Source organism: Rana temporaria, chromosome 2 (genome assembly GCF_905171775.1).
Source record: "Rana temporaria chromosome 2, aRanTem1.1, whole genome shotgun sequence".
Classification (NCBI taxonomy): Eukaryota; Metazoa; Chordata; class Amphibia; order Anura; family Ranidae; genus Rana; species Rana temporaria.
Window position 1 is genome coordinate 365,573,633 of NC_053490.1, and position 15,456 is coordinate 365,589,088.

Sequence of the window (15,456 nt, forward strand, 5' to 3'; positions counted from 1 at the left end):
TGCAGTGTTCTTTCCTCCCCTTCCCCCGTCCGTCCCGTTCTCTCTTCCCCCCCCGTCCATGCAGTGTTCTTTCCTCCCCGTCCGTCCATCCCGTTCTCTCTTCCCCCCCCCCGTCCGTCCCTGCAGTCTCTCTCCATCCATCCCGTCCCCGTCCGTGCCGCTCTCCCCCCTCAATCTGTCAGGGGGGAGAGCGGAGGTAGGAGCCGCTAAGCCTGGCTCCTACCTTTTCTGAATGAACAGAGTCGGTGATTACCGACTCTGTCCATTCATATAACTGAGCATCGTAACCTCCTGTGTTTACGATGCTTCAGTTTATGAATGGAGGAGCTTCCCTTCATTCATTTCAGCTGAAGCTGCTGAGAAAGGGACTGGGGAATCTGTTTCCCTAGTCCCTTTCTCTGTCTTAAAGGGGAGATGCCAGAGGTCTGTTAAGACCCCTGAAATCTCACCAAAGCCCCCCAACAGGGCTGATTAAAATTAAAATAAAAAATTGCAATAAATATTAAAAAATAAATAAAATGTAAAAAAATAAATAAAATAAAAACACACTGACAATTCACCCCCCCCCCCCCCCCCCCCCTAAAAAAAATAATAAATTAAAATCACTGTAAAAAAAAAAAAACATAGTAAAAAAAAATAGTAAAAAAAAAAAAAAAATACTGCCACTGTCACATGACATTAAAAAAAGTATCGGTATTCGGTATCGGCGAGTACTTGAAAAAAAGTATCGGTACTTGTACTCGGTCTCAAAAAAGTGGTTTCGGGACAACCCTAGTGATAACAGCAGTAAAAGGAATTTATCTCACACTGGGATTGTTTTGATTGGTCAAAGAACAAGTCAGACTATCACAAAGTCGGATAAAAGTAGTATCCTGTTCATGAAAGTCGCATGGATGTCGGACCAATGTAGGATCGATGTAGGACGGATGTCGCAGAGTAAAGTAGGATGAAAGTTGGATGACTGTTGTGCCATATCAGTGTGAACCCAGCCTAAACCGACATAACAGATTTATTGCCCAACAATTGGCGAGCATGAAGAGCCAACTTTTGTTGTCGTTAATTCAGCCAATAATCGTCTGATGGAGCATACACACGGTCGGATTATCCGACCCAACGCGTTCGTCAGACAATTATGCCCATAAAGTTGGATCGTGTGTATGAGGCTTAAGTCTATTGACAATAAGATCATATAGTTCCGTGTGGCTACCAATAAGCGTTAATAACGTTAGGCAACAGTAGGACCTCTGGAGATGATTTAAAGGGTCACTAAAGGAAAAAAATGTTTTGCTGAAATGACTGTTTACAGGGTATAGAGACATAAAAGTTAACTGATTCCTTTTAAAAAATGATTACAAATAGATAAAAAATCAATCAAATAATGTGCCTACAGGTTAGTTTCACTTTTAAACTGGTTTCATGTTCCTGTGAACTAGAGAGACACACAGAACAAAAACAAACAAATCCAGGGCAGTGTTTTGTTTTTAAAATGAATCTGATTGGTTCTGTTAAGTTTTAGACACACAGTAATGACAGCTTAGACCTACAGTGAAAATCTCCCAGTATGATGGTTGTAAGGAAAAAGACAACCAGGAAGTGTGGAGATCACAGCAGAATTACAGCAACTTCAAAGCAAAAACGAACAATAAGGACATGAAACCAGTACTGCAGTAAGGTAAAGGAAGCTATTTAGCTAAAAAAAAAAATTCCTTTAGTGATCCTTTAATGTCCATGGGACGCCATAAATCACTATTGGGCAAGGGTGTTTGGGTGTAGGACAGGTGACCAGAGATGTTGGAAACCTTGTCCAATATATTTGATATAAACCTGATAAGCTGGCACCAGAGGTTTCTGTAGCACACCTCTTTCTCCCCTTCTTTATAGACTAGATATAAATATGTTTAGGGACCTGGTGGCTAAAAGCAGTCAAAATGTGCCTGAACAGCTGACTTCCCTCCAACATCTTTATCATCATTAGGCAAGCCATAGATTGATGCAAGAAAGAAAAATCCCTCTATTCCCCCATCAACACAGTCAGATGATGATTGTCTTCTGCTAGCAGAACATAATAATTGCTGGTGGCTGCTATAGTTGTTGGCAGTAATCGCATGCAGAAAATCAGACAGGCTGATTGTACTAAAGTCGATCGATGGAGGTATCTCTGTTGATCCGGGCAAGATTGAATCCATCTATGACCCACTTTAATGTAACTGCTCTTTAAGGGCTCTTTCACATTGAGCGCCCGTACAGGTCCGTCTGTCAGTTTTTTTTGCGGACCTGTACGGATGCTCCGTGCTCCTCCTATGGAGCCGCAGATGTCAGCGGTGACATGCCCGCTGACATCCGACCCGCCAAAGTGTGACGGAGGAAACACCTACTTTTCCTTCCGTCTGGCGGATCGGATCGGGTGAACACGGACATACGGTCTGTGTTCATCCGTTCCCCCCATAGGGGGGAGCGGATAAAAGACAGGGCGGTCCCTGCACAGTGTGCGGGGACCGCCCTGTCATCTGCCGGCTCAGCAGGGATCAACGGAGCAATCCCCGCTGAGCAAGCTGAGCTGCACGGGGCGGATCATTACCCATCCGCCCAGTGTGAAAGAGGCCTTAGTGCAAATACAATAATTGGGCTTTGATATGCATCCATACCCCCTCATCCAAGTCATATGCTTACCTTTCCCTACTCTCCCGACACCCTCACTGTATGACCTACTCGAGGACACACAGCCTCTTCTTCAAATTCTTCACTGTCAAGTCCAACTCCACCTGCTCATGCGTACCCCAAACTCCATTCAGCACTTATGTAGAGTTCATACTCCGACTGTCCTGACAGAGTTTGTAGAAGATGATGTGTGGGGTGTGGTGGGAAGATCTAAGCAGAGTGGAGAGTGGGGAATGAAGCCCAATGAGTAGAATTACACTTTATTCAATAAGAAGCTCTAATTCATAAGTGTTCAGTTGTTTTTGCAGCCAAGATGATGCAACATCTGTGGGGCACACCAGTGGGACCTACCATATATATGAGTGTTCATTTTTAAGCACGGTAACTCACAGAAGAAAATAATTCCCACCATGAAGCCACCAAGCAAAACTCATTAAAGGGGTGTTCCACTCATGTTGAATGTTTATTAAAAGTCAGCAGCTACAAAAAGTGTAGCTGCTGACTTTTAATAAACATGCACTCACCTGCTCCACGTTCCAGCGGCGCGCCGGCCGGGGCTCCGCTCCTCTCCCCCCCTCTCCGGCGTCTTAATTCCAACTGTGGGCACCCCGGCCGTGACAGCTTTCGGCTTTACGGCCGGGGACACACTGCGCATGCGCGAGCGGCGCTGTGCCATCCGATTGGACAGGCGATCGCCTGGGACCTGTCACGTGTCCCAGGCGATCGCCTACAGGGAGGGGCTGCCAAAAGGTGATTATTCGCCTTTGCAGCCCCTCGGCGGAAGGAGAAAGTGGGACAGGAAGTCCCACTCCTCCTGAAGCCCCCACCCCCCCCCCCCAAAAAAAATTACATGCCAAATGTGGCATGTAAGGGGGCGAGGAGTGGATTAAGCGGAAGTTCCATTTTTGGGTGGAACTCCGCTTTAAGTTTAACTTGTCAAACCAGTGCAGGATTGATTCTAGTTTGTTGCTGTAGTGCCTCGTACACACGACCAGTTTTCCCATCGGGTATGTTCTCTTTTTTCCTGCCGCGATGCCCGACGGTCTTTTTCCCAGCAGATTTCCTATGGGAAACACTGTGGTGGAGCATCCCGGCCAAACCTCTCTAGGCAGTTTTCCTGCCAGGAAAACCGGCCGTGTGTAGGGGAACAAGCTGCCGAGCCGGTTCTCGGCTTTCCCAGCGGTAAAAAGTCTGCCGGGAAACCCGTACGTGTGTACGAGGCATTACACTTTACTCACTAATGAAAACATGTCCATCCTCCTAAGACACTAGCAAAAAAACTGAGGCATGCTGGGAGTAGAAGTGGCTATACAGTGCTGATCACTCTTTTTAGGTTTGACGGTGTCCAAAATCTCCTGTAGGTGGCAGTATACCCAATAGTCTCTGAATCCTATGTCCCAGACTGGGAGAAGCTAGAAGTGAACCAATCAGGTTCTGACGCCATACACAGTGCTGTGAATCCCCTAAGGGCAGAAGTAATAGTGATACTCCATGGTCCAATCCACAGACTGGGGTGGGTTAGTGACCAAGCTACAGTAATTAATCAACCACAGAGGATACAATTGAAGTCACTGACCTGGTTGTACTGCCTAGCAGGAATGCATGGATCACAAGTATATATACCCCTGTCTGCCTTGAGTTCACTGCCTTCAGTGTAAGTTCTGTTCTCAAAGGGCCAATAGATGCGTCATGTAAAGTAGAACTATAGGCAAAACGTTTTTTTCATTTTGGATAGAGAAAGGGAGGGTTATAACCCCTGTTATAGGTTTATTTTTGGCATCATTGGGGGAGTGTACCTTCACTTCCTGTCCTGTGACCAAAACAGGAAATGAGGTCACCAGAACTAGTGTTCCCATTGGAAAATTTCCCTCCTACTACCTTTCTGGGGGGGGGGGATTTTCTTTCACTTTCACTTTTGATGATAAAGGCAAACAGGACAAATGGAGAGGGTGAATCTCCTTAATAGGAGCGCAGACAGCAAAAGAAACCTGACAAGGGCTCTAGTTTTGCCTTCAGTAATACTTTAAATTATCATAGTTGTCACCAGATCAGTAATAGAGGGGAAACATCCTACTGGGGACAACGGTCAGGTCAGGTGATTTACACTCACATAGGAGAGACTTCCTTTCACTGCTTATAACAGACAGCAATAAAACCCGACAGGGGTTCTTACCCTTCCCTATCTACTCCAATAATAAATAAATAAAGTTTCACTTTAATTCTCAATCCAGATGAACGTGATATTGTGGGGTTGGTTTACTCAGCCAATCAGCTTCTAACTTCAGCTTTTTCAATTAAGCCTTGATGGGGAAAAAAAAAAAACTGGAAGCTGATTGCAGAGCTGTACCAGATTTTCCAGTTTTAGTAAATCCATCCCAATGCTACACGATTTTGTGACCAAAGCTAAGCATATTATCTGGAACGCTCGTTTTTTTTGGCATTCTAGGTCAACACAGCGGCTTAGTGGTTAGCACTCTTGCCTTGGGGCACTGGGGTCCCGCGTCAAATCACGGCCTAGGACACAAGCCTGAGGGCTTTCACACTGAAACGTTGCACCGGTGGGACGTTAAAAAAAGTCCTGCCAGCCGCATATTTGAGGCACAGTAGGAGAGGTAAAAATACCCTGACCATTGAAATCAATGGGGTAGCGCCTCCAAACCGCCCACAAAGCGGCGTTTTTGCGGACGGTTGGCAAACGTGACGGTAAAACGCAGCTAAAAATATTGGCGCTTTACCGCCAGCGCACCAAGCGCCTCAGTGTGAAAGTACCCTTAATCTAAAAGTGATTAGCCAGAGGTGTACAATCTGATTGTACAAGACCCTTTTCACACTGCCGGGGCTGGAAAGTTGCACGATTTTGATGGGATTTCACGGAATGCCGGTGTAAACTTGAGGTCTATATGGACCTCAACTCGCATCAAACCAAAGTAGTACAGGGACTACTTTAAAGTCGATTAATTAGGAATCGTGGGGTACGACTTATCATGCAAAGCTGATGTCCAAAGTCGCAGGAAAAGTCACACAAGTGTGAAAGGGGCATAAAGCATGATCAACTTTAGAAAGACTATACAATCTGATTGTGCAATCTCATTTCCTAAAACCAAATAATATGGAGACAAACCTAAACAACACTTGTAATTGGTATCTAATCAGGCAGGCCCTCATGCTACATGCAGTAGATTGTACAATCAGAATGTATAGTGTGTGTTCACCTTTGGATTTACCGTAAATGATATAGTACAAGGGCCTGTCTGATTGGATACTGTGACGAGATCCTTCCTCGCCCAGGTCCTGCTCTCCCGACACTCCTCTGATACCAGTGAGTCCGCTTGCAGATTGCAACGTCTGATGGTCCAGTCATCCAAGGTTCCGGGATCCGAATTACAGCTATGTGCCATTCGGACCCATTAAGAACAAACACCAGGCAGGCTGTATGTAAGTTCCAACAGGACTCTTTATTTTCAAGTACACAGCACACTTTTATACAGAATTTTGGAACATCCCACTCCCAACAACCGCTTTCCTATTGGTCAATTGTAAAGTATATCCAGTCTTCACTCAAGTCCTCCTTGACCATGCAAATGAGGACTTGAAATTGTCAACAGGGATTGGTCCAATAGCTTGGATAGAAAGACTTGTGTATTGAGACAGAAGCCCCAGGGGGTAATCAATGTACGCAATAACCCGGTCTACTTAATTACTACCTCTGAGAGGTTACATTGCTTTAGACAATAGAATGCTAATTCAATACAGCTGACAGGAGGCTTCTGACCTTTAGAACAATAAACACATACATCTTCACACATACATTCTAGATTCAATTAACCTTCAATCCATAGTTTTTTTAGCCAGACGGAGTGTCTCCGACACCCGCTCTTAGCCTGCAGAGCACAATAAAAGGTATTTCTCTAGCTGGTTCCACTTAGCATTTCAATAGCCGGTGTCCTTGCATTGAATGTCCCTCTCCTGTGTAACAGATGTCAAGTAGAAACACTTTAATATCTTAAGATCCATGACATTACTTCCCCTGGGAAACAGTCCAACAGCCGCAGTGGGACCCAAACGGGTCAACTCGAGGATGTTGGAAAAGTAGTCTTAAGGTTCCAGGACTGTCCGCTGGGATGACCCATCTGCCTTCCTGTTTTGAGGTCCTGGCCCATAATCGGACGGCAAGAGGCTCACATTCAGTCCTCTCCAAAAGCCCCTGTCCCGGCTAGGTCTGTCACACATCTCCCCCTTTGGCAGGAGACTAACCCTGGGAGAGATCCCAATTCCGGTACCCACCCAGTACCCCAGATACCTTGTCCCAAACAGAGCATTACTCACCCAGCCCATCTCTGCCTCTCTCAGAGAACACGCCTGCCGCTGGGGAGAGGCCTGGACTGGCCCTTCTCCCTGGAGTCCTTTCAGCCGCTGGAGAGAAGACAGGGTGGCTGGGCTCAGTTCATCATGCCATTGGGAATCTGGGCCAACTGGCCACCATTCCTGGGGTATACCAGTGGAGACTGCAGTCCCATCCACTGATGCTAGGTAAAAATCCCCCGGTGCTTGCAAAGCAAAGCCGACATCCTCCTGTCTCAGTGCCGCACCATTTTCTGGGGTTGTGTCTGTGGAGATCGGAGTCCCATCCACTACCACAGGAACCCCCTCTTCTGTTAGTTGAGAGCAGAGGCCCGGGGCACTCTGCTCTGTTGCCAGCTCTTCCGCTGGGTTGCTGTGAGTGGGGACCACAGTCCCATCCACCGATATCCGCTCAAGCTGTAGTTGTGTGCAGCAGCCAGTAGCATCCTGCCCTGCTGCCAGTGATTCAGCTGGGAGTAACAGCTTTACTACCTCAGCTTGTTGCTGGGGAGGGGGGCCAACCGCCCCGGCTCCCTGGAACTCCACAGTTGGTCCCAGTGCTGGGCAGAGATGGCTAGCATTCTGCCCTGTTGCCAGCACTTCTGCTGGGGGTGCATAATCCATAACATCCTCTGAACAGTCCATACATTCTGTAATCTGTGGCTGGGGAGTGATTGCCATCTTCTCACCCTGAGCCTCCGGAACTGCCACGGGGGTGGGGCAGAGGTCTTGATCCCTCTGTCCTGTGACCAGCGCTTCAGCTGGGGAAGTTCCTTGTAACTCCACAAATACTGCCCTTGGTGCTGGGCAGAGCACAGTGAAGTTTGGCCCTGATACCAGCTCTTCTGCTGGAGGCTCCCCAGGTTGTTCTTCCTCAGCAGAAAAGTCTATCAAATCCCCTGTCTCTACAACTGGTGTCTGGGGATAGAGGTTCACCATCTCCTGTCCATGGAACCCAGAAGATGCTATGGGTACTGAGCAGAGGTTAGCAGAGCTCGGCCCTGCGGTCAGCACTTCAGCTTTGGGAATGGCAAGCTCCCGATTTTCCACTGCTGATTCATCAGCCAGGATTTCATCACTGTCAGCTGATATTTCCTCATAGTCCCAGGTAAAGGGAACCTCACCCTGCTGCTGAGCGGAGTCTAGCAGCTGTTTGTAGGCGATTTCCAGTTCCCATTCCTGAGCGGCCAGGAATTCCAAATCTTCCTGTAACCAGTGCACTTCCGGGACATTCAGTCTTCGCTCTCTGTGCTCCATTATTTCCTCCCAACGCCACTCCCGATCGCTCCCAAAGTTGGGATCCCTGGACATCCTCCAATACAACAATCCCAGGCCATCATAGTCAAAGCCTTCCGTGGGGCTGTCATCCGCTGACCACGGGCACTCTTGGACTACATACCACCGGAGGGCTCTGTAGCTCTCGTCCAACCGCATCTCTTCCCGGATCAGCCTGCTTAACTCTGCTGTCCACTCCTGCTTTGGTTGTTCCCCCAATAACAGCATCCGTACTTCATACTGTGACCAGTACCTTACATGGATGGAGGGGAGAGCTTTTCCCTGGTGTCGCTGCTCGCGGGCTAGCGCTTCTTTCCAGAGTTCGCAGCGGATCGAATCAGACCATCCAAGCAGGACCTCCTCTGATACTGGTCCTCTGCGCTGTATCTGCTTCTCTCGCAACCTCCTTCTGAATTCCTCTTCCATGGTTACTGATATCTGTACCTCTCCTCTTCTTTCATTTGGTGCTGCTTCTTTAGGCGTTGTCACCGATCGCCGTATTTCTGCAATTCTCAGCTCCTGTTGCCGCTCTCGTTCTCTCTGTTGTCGCTCTCGTTCTCTCTCATCCTGCCGCTGGAGGTCTCTAATGGTATTCTGTATGGCGGTCTCTGATGGGTTCGCACCATATAATGCCAACCGCTGTTGAACTCGCTGCTGGAACAAGTCTTCAACTGACCGGGGTCCTGCATCACCATCCCTCTGATCCATCTCGGCTAGCGCAATGATCAGGGTGGCCTTGTTCTTCCCACCGGTTCCTCCACGGCTCTCAAGCAAGTCTTTTAGCATGGTTCTCCTCCAGGCTGCATAGCTGGTCATTCATGGTGGTGGTTTGGAGTTGTCCCAGTAACTGGAGAGCAAATCCCACCGCTGCCAACCAATGTGACGAGATCCTTCCTCGCCCAGGTCCTGCTCTCCCGACACTCCTCTGATACCAGTGAGTCCGCTTGCAGATTGCAACGTCTGATGGTCCAGTCATCCAAGGTTCCGGGATCCGAATTACAGCTATGTGCCATTCGGACCCATTAAGAACAAACACCAGGCAGGCTGTATGTAAGTTCCAACAGGACTCTTTATTTTCAAGTACACAGCACACTTTTATACAGAATTTTGGAACATCCCACTCCCAACAACCGCTTTCCTATTGGTCAATTGTAAAGTATATCCAGTCTTCACTCAAGTCCTCCTTGACCATGCAAATGAGGACTTGAAATTGTCAACAGGGATTGGTCCAATAGCTTGGATAGAAAGACTTGTGTATTGAGACAGAAGCCCCAGGGGGTAATCAATGTACGCAATAACCCGGTCTACTTAATTACTACCTCTGAGAGGTTACATTGCTTTAGACAATAGAATGCTAATTCAATACAGCTGACAGGAGGCTTCTGACCTTTAGAACAATAAACACATACATCTTCACACATACATTCTAGATTCAATTAACCTTCAATCCATAGTTTTTTTAGCCAGACGGAGTGTCTCCGACACCCGCTCTTAGCCTGCAGAGCACAATAAAAGGTATTTCTCTAGCTGGTTCCACTTAGCATTTCAATAGCCGGTGTCCTTGCATTGAATGTCCCTCTCCTGTGTAACAGATGTCAAGTAGAAACACTTTAATATCTTAAGATCCATGACAGATACTAATTGGATGGATAAAGTATAACTAAAGGAAAAACTTTAGTGGAGAGGGATTAGAATACCTGTTAGGTTAAAGTGGATGTAAACCCACTCTCATCCTTTCTAAATGACTGCCATAGTGCCGAGATGCCTCCTGCATGTATCCTTACCTGTCAGATGTCTCCCCTCTGTCTGTTATAAGAACTGAAAAACTGCAGATTCTGGGGGTGGATCTGTTGTCTGGAGCTCGGTGGGTGGAGTCGTGATGTCAGTAGACTCCCTGCCTACCTCTACACTCCCCTTGTCAACATGCATTTTGTCCAGTGTATTGCTTAAACTGAATTCTGCTATGATCACTAACATCCAGTCAAAATCCAGAAAAGTAACCACATGACTTCGGAAAAGGAGTCGGGTGGGAATTAAAAAATAATGTCCGTCTCCAGGCTAGTGCATGAGAGATGTAAATAACCTGTCACTCACAGCAAGGGGGGAAGAACGGACAAAAGTTTTCTCTTGTTTGTCTGTTTATCTCACTGAAAAAATAATATTGCTCAGAGCTGGTGTCATGCCTTCATTAAATAAGGCTCATAGTCTTCATTGACTTTAGTTTGTTTGAATTAAATCAATGCTGCCATCTAATAGACATTCTGTTTAACTGCACTAGTTCCATCTTAATACAGTCAGCTAGAATAGTTTATTAGTTTGACCCATGCAAGCCTCCGTATTTCAATCCTATGAGGCTTTGCTCCATCTTCAGGCCTTTCTTTTCCATTTTCTCCTTGGAAGCAAGCACATGTCTGCTGAGTTCTATCCCACGTCAGCCATACCGATCCATCTCCGGTACGTTTACCTTTGTGTCTCTAGCTAGTTAGTTAGGGATGCCCTAATTGTGTGATTATTTACTAATTGTACTTGTTTGTATCCGTTTCAGTTTTACTCTGTCTTGTACTAATAAAAGTTCAAAAGGATTCTGCGCTTACTGGAATGCATTGGTATGAGAGGAGTTAACAGTGTGTCCGAATACACCTCAGTCACGTGTAGTGAGGGGCATAACAGCTGGATTAACGCTTTGTGGCAAGACTGGGCACAGATGATAGGAAATCTTATACTCTACATTGTGACATCATTAAAAAAATTTAGGGGTTTACATCCACTTTAACCTCTGTCTGTACCCCCATTAGGGAGATTCTCCTGGTCACCAATATCACTGAGAGTGAAAGTGAAAGAAGACTTTTTTGGGGATATAGTAAAAGAGGATTATAACCCATCAGTCCCCCCCCCCCCAATCTGTGTCCCACAGAGGAGAGTTCCCTCCACTTCCTGTCCCATAGCCAAAACAGCTCTAAAAGGCTGGAGACTGCGCTGACTCACTCACTTGGTTGGGGGTTTATGAGTGGGTGAAGAATTGCTGGGGGCGTGTTGAAGAGTTTGCTCCCGATGAATCCAGCCCAACTCGACAAAAGGGTGGCAGTGAGCCCTTTTGAGGGGCTTGGGCTGCTACCTCTAGGTACGGTCTCAAGGTTGTTTCCGCAAATACTTGTGAGGGTAGGTAAAAAGAGCGCTGATATCCAATTCGAAGCAAAAAAAAAAGGTGAATACGTATTTGTTTTATTAAAAGTCGCAATACATGATAAAGCCAACGCGTTTTGGGGAACAAAGTCTCCCCCCTTCAGGTAATGTTGCTGTTTATTCCGGTGGTGGCAGCATAGGGGCGCTATGCTGTCACCCACCGCCGGAATATACAGCAGTGTTCGGGGTCACAGCCACTGCCAGTTTGGGATATCTCCTCAGCTACTACTAGCAATATAGCAGCAACCCTGAAGAAGGGGGGAGTCTTTGTTTCCCCCGAAACGCATTGGGCTTTATCATGTTTTGCTATTCAATAAAATGACTATAGGCCAGATCCACGTAGCGCGGCGTAATTTTAGGCAGGCGTAGCGTATCGTAGTTACGCTATGCCGCCGCTACCTTGAGAGGCAAGTGCTGTATTCACAAAGCACTTGCCTCTAAAGTTACGGTGGCGTAGCGTAAATCTGCTGGCGTAAGCACGCATAATTCAAAAGAGGCTGGTTGGGGGCGTGTTCTATGCAAACTAATCGTGACCCCACGTATTTGACGTTTTTTACGAACGGCGCATGCGCCGTCCGTGAAAGAATCCCAGTGCGCATGCTCCAAATTACGCCGCAAATCGTCAATGCTTTAGACGTGAACGTAACTTACGCACAGCCCTATTCGCGAACGACTTACGCAAACTACGTAAAAAATTTGACGGTGGCCGACGTCCATACTTAACATTGCGTACGCCTCATATAGCAGGGGTAACTTTACGCCGGAAAAAGCCTTATGTAAACGACGTAAAAAAATGCACCGGGCGGACGTACGTTTGTGAATCGGCATATCTACCTAATTTGCATATTCCTCGCGTAAATCTACGGACGCTCCACCTAGCCGCCAGCGTAAATATGCAGCTAAGATACGACGGCGTAAGAGGCTTGCGCCAGTCGGATCTTAGCCAAATTCCGGCGTATCTTGTTTTCTGAATACAGAGAAAAGATACGCCGGAGAATCCTAGAAGTTACGCCGCGTATTAATAGATACGCCAGCGTAACTTCTTCGTGGATCCGGGCCTACATATTTACCTTCATTTTGCTCCTAATTGGGCGCTCCTTTTACCTACCCTCACACAGCCAAAACAGGAAGTGAGAAGAAATCCCTCCAAAGTGAGGAAATCTCAGCGTGTCACCAGAACTAATGTCCCCACTGGAAGATTCCCTCTCTATTCCTGTTCTGGAGATTTTTCACTTACAACGGTCACCAAGACAAAAAGAGAGGAAAAATCTCCAGAACGAGGACATAAAAACTTGGCAGGGGCTCTAATCCCTCTCAACCCTGTTCAAAACAAAAACAAAAAGTTTAACCACTTCCAGAGACTGCCCGCCATCGTTAAACGTCGGTACTTTGAAGCAGATAGCTTCCATAACCCCGTTATTTTTACAAGCGGTCCACCTTTGGATAAAAGTGGTCTCTGGGGCAGATTTGCCACAAGCTCACTTTTATTGGCGGCGGCGGGAGAGGTGCCCACCCACCACGTCCTGGTCATCTCCACCGCTTACCGGATCGTCAGAGACGAGGGAAAGATGTCAAGTGAGGGAAAGAAGGCCCGGCCACTCGACTCCATACCAGTAGAGGAAAGAAGCGACGTCAAATGTCACTTCCGCCCAATGGTCTTAAAAGTAACAATTAAAAAATGTATTGAAAAAAAAATATTTTTTTTTTCTTTTGCATTTAAGTGTAAATATGAGATCTGAGGTCTTTTTTACAAATTTCACATTAAAGAGGACCTGTCATGCTTTTTTTTCTATTACAAGGGATGTTTACATTCCTTGTAATAGGAATAAAAGTGTTCCCAATTATTTTTTAAAGGGATAGTGTAAAAAAAAAAAGTAAAATGAATAATAATAAAAAATAAAATAAAAATGAAAGCGCTCTGTCCCGCCATGCTCGAGGCACAGAAGCGAGCACATACGTAAGTCGCGCCCATGTTAAAACCACCCATGTGAGGTATCGCCACGATCATTAGAGCGAGAGCAATAATTCTAGCCCTGGACCTCCTCTGTAACTCAAAACTGGTAACCTGTAGAAATTTTTAAACGTCGCCTATGGAGATTTTTAAGTGTCAAAGTGTGTCGCCATTCCACGAGCGGGCGCAATTTTGAAGCGTGACATGTTGGGTATCAATTTACTCGGCATAACATTATCTTTCACAATGAAAAAAAAAAAAGGGGGCTAACTTTACTATTTTCTTAATTTTTAATTAAAAGTGTATTTTTTTCAAAAAAATTGCGTTTGGAAAACCGTTGCGCAATTATGGTGTGTCAGAAAGTATTGCCACAACCGCCATTTTATTCTCTAAAGTCGCTGAAAAAATAATAATGTGTGTGTATATATAATATATATATATATATATATATATATACACACACACACACAGTCATTTTCTAGAAAAAAAATGTAACTTGTAAACACCAAGTGTAAAAAACAGGCGAGTCGGCGCTATACGGCGCCTGCGCACCGCCGTTCGGCTTCTTTCGGCAACTCGTGACGCTCCTTATGCGATGGGGGGGGGGTAGGTTTTGTCATCACGTCAATCACCTGCTGGATAGGATTGCCCACTCCCGTGGGATTCACTACCCAGAAGCCAGGGAAGAAAATAGCTGTACGAGGTATGTACAGCAAAAAAAAAAAACTGCATACTGTCATTGTCGAAAATCATGTAAATGTAATGTTAGAAAATAGTTTTTAGGGTGAACCCCGCTTTAAGTGGTTAAGGTTTGTCCTCCTATTACCTGGTTTTGGTAACTCTAAAGGCGATTGTATCGTGTATGGCTAATCTGGCCATACAATCTTTGTATGATCAACGTTGGACTTTATGTCATTTGAGCACCTACCGAATGAATCTGTATCCAATCAGGCAAGTTGTTGGTAGATCCCAAGGAGATTGTTCTAATGTTTTGAGGGCAGGGGCTGGTGTAGATGACTAGTGTGTAACTAGGTGGCACTATATCCATAAACACATTGTATTGTCATGCTGGCAGCGACACCTGCCCTCAGTAGTGGAGATGCCACCCCTCCAGGATGTATAGAATAGAAGTATTAGAAGTTAGGGCACCACACACAGGGTGGGCACCAGAGATGGCACTGCCCTCCTCCTGTCACCAGCACTCAGGTACAGAGGCGGCTATGACCTCAATAACCTCCCGCTGGCCGGATGTGTCCGACCACTGACAGGTGTCACCGGAGCTCCGCCCACTTAGGCACTCCCCGGTACTCTGCGGGTGTCGTCGTTGCCCCCCTCTTCTCTCCCCCCGGGGTGCCCGGCTCCCGTGTCCTCCTGAAGGTCACCCAGTGTGTCTCACCTCGGCTGGCACGTGTCCCCTCTATTGATGTCGGTGGAGATTGGCAGGCGCACCCAGTAAATGTTGCCTCTGTAAACTCCAAAGCCCGCTACGCAGTCCGCACGTCAACTGCTGTCATCGGCTTCTGTCACAGCGGACTGCAATTCGGTCACCAGGGGGAGCCCTCGAGCCTTAGAGGAGACCGGGAGATGGAGTTCCCCGCCGGAGATGCTCATGGGAGAACACATACACAAACACGAGTGCGCCATGTTTGTTAAGGGCAACGTTAGTTTGATGGGGCCTAGTCTTCTGATGTTTGTGTATAAGAGTGGAGAGAAAAACTGTGCATATAATTACTTAGGACTGATACAAAGGAAAGCTCGCCGTTGCTCTATGCAAGGAGACGCGTCTGCGCGAATTCTGTATATCAATCAGTGTGAACCCCCCTCCCTCTAGTGGAGAATACGTGTCATTACGTTGGACAGCGCTGAGAGCTGGTCTCTTCTCGTGAGGATGACTGGACTCGTTTGTTTCCGAGGCTCTTCCTCGTCCTCTTAGCTTTAAAGGCACAGCGACCACAAATCAAACGCAAAACAAAATAAAGTACACCTAGCTTGAGCACGTCAGGGATTTTGTGGGCGAAAGTAGCTGAAACAGTAGTAGAGTATTGGAC

The 15,456-nt window shown here is 46.7% G+C and overlaps 1 protein-coding gene across 5 annotated transcripts in view; it reads right to left on the reverse strand.

The window, feature by feature from the left end:
- TFEB (transcription factor EB) overlaps nucleotides 1-15,024 on the reverse strand; it is a 111,519-nt gene extending 96,495 nt beyond the window's left edge. For 4 of the 5 annotated variants that reach the window (XM_040337669.1, XM_040337671.1, XM_040337670.1 and 1 more), the window contains exon 1: nucleotides 14,805-15,023. The gene's annotated coding sequence lies outside the window, so the exon portion shown is untranslated. Of the gene's footprint in view, nucleotides 1-14,804 lie in introns of all 5 variants that reach the window. The other variant, XM_040337674.1, reaches the window with a different exon arrangement.
- Between the last annotated feature and the right edge of the window lie 432 nt (nucleotides 15,025-15,456).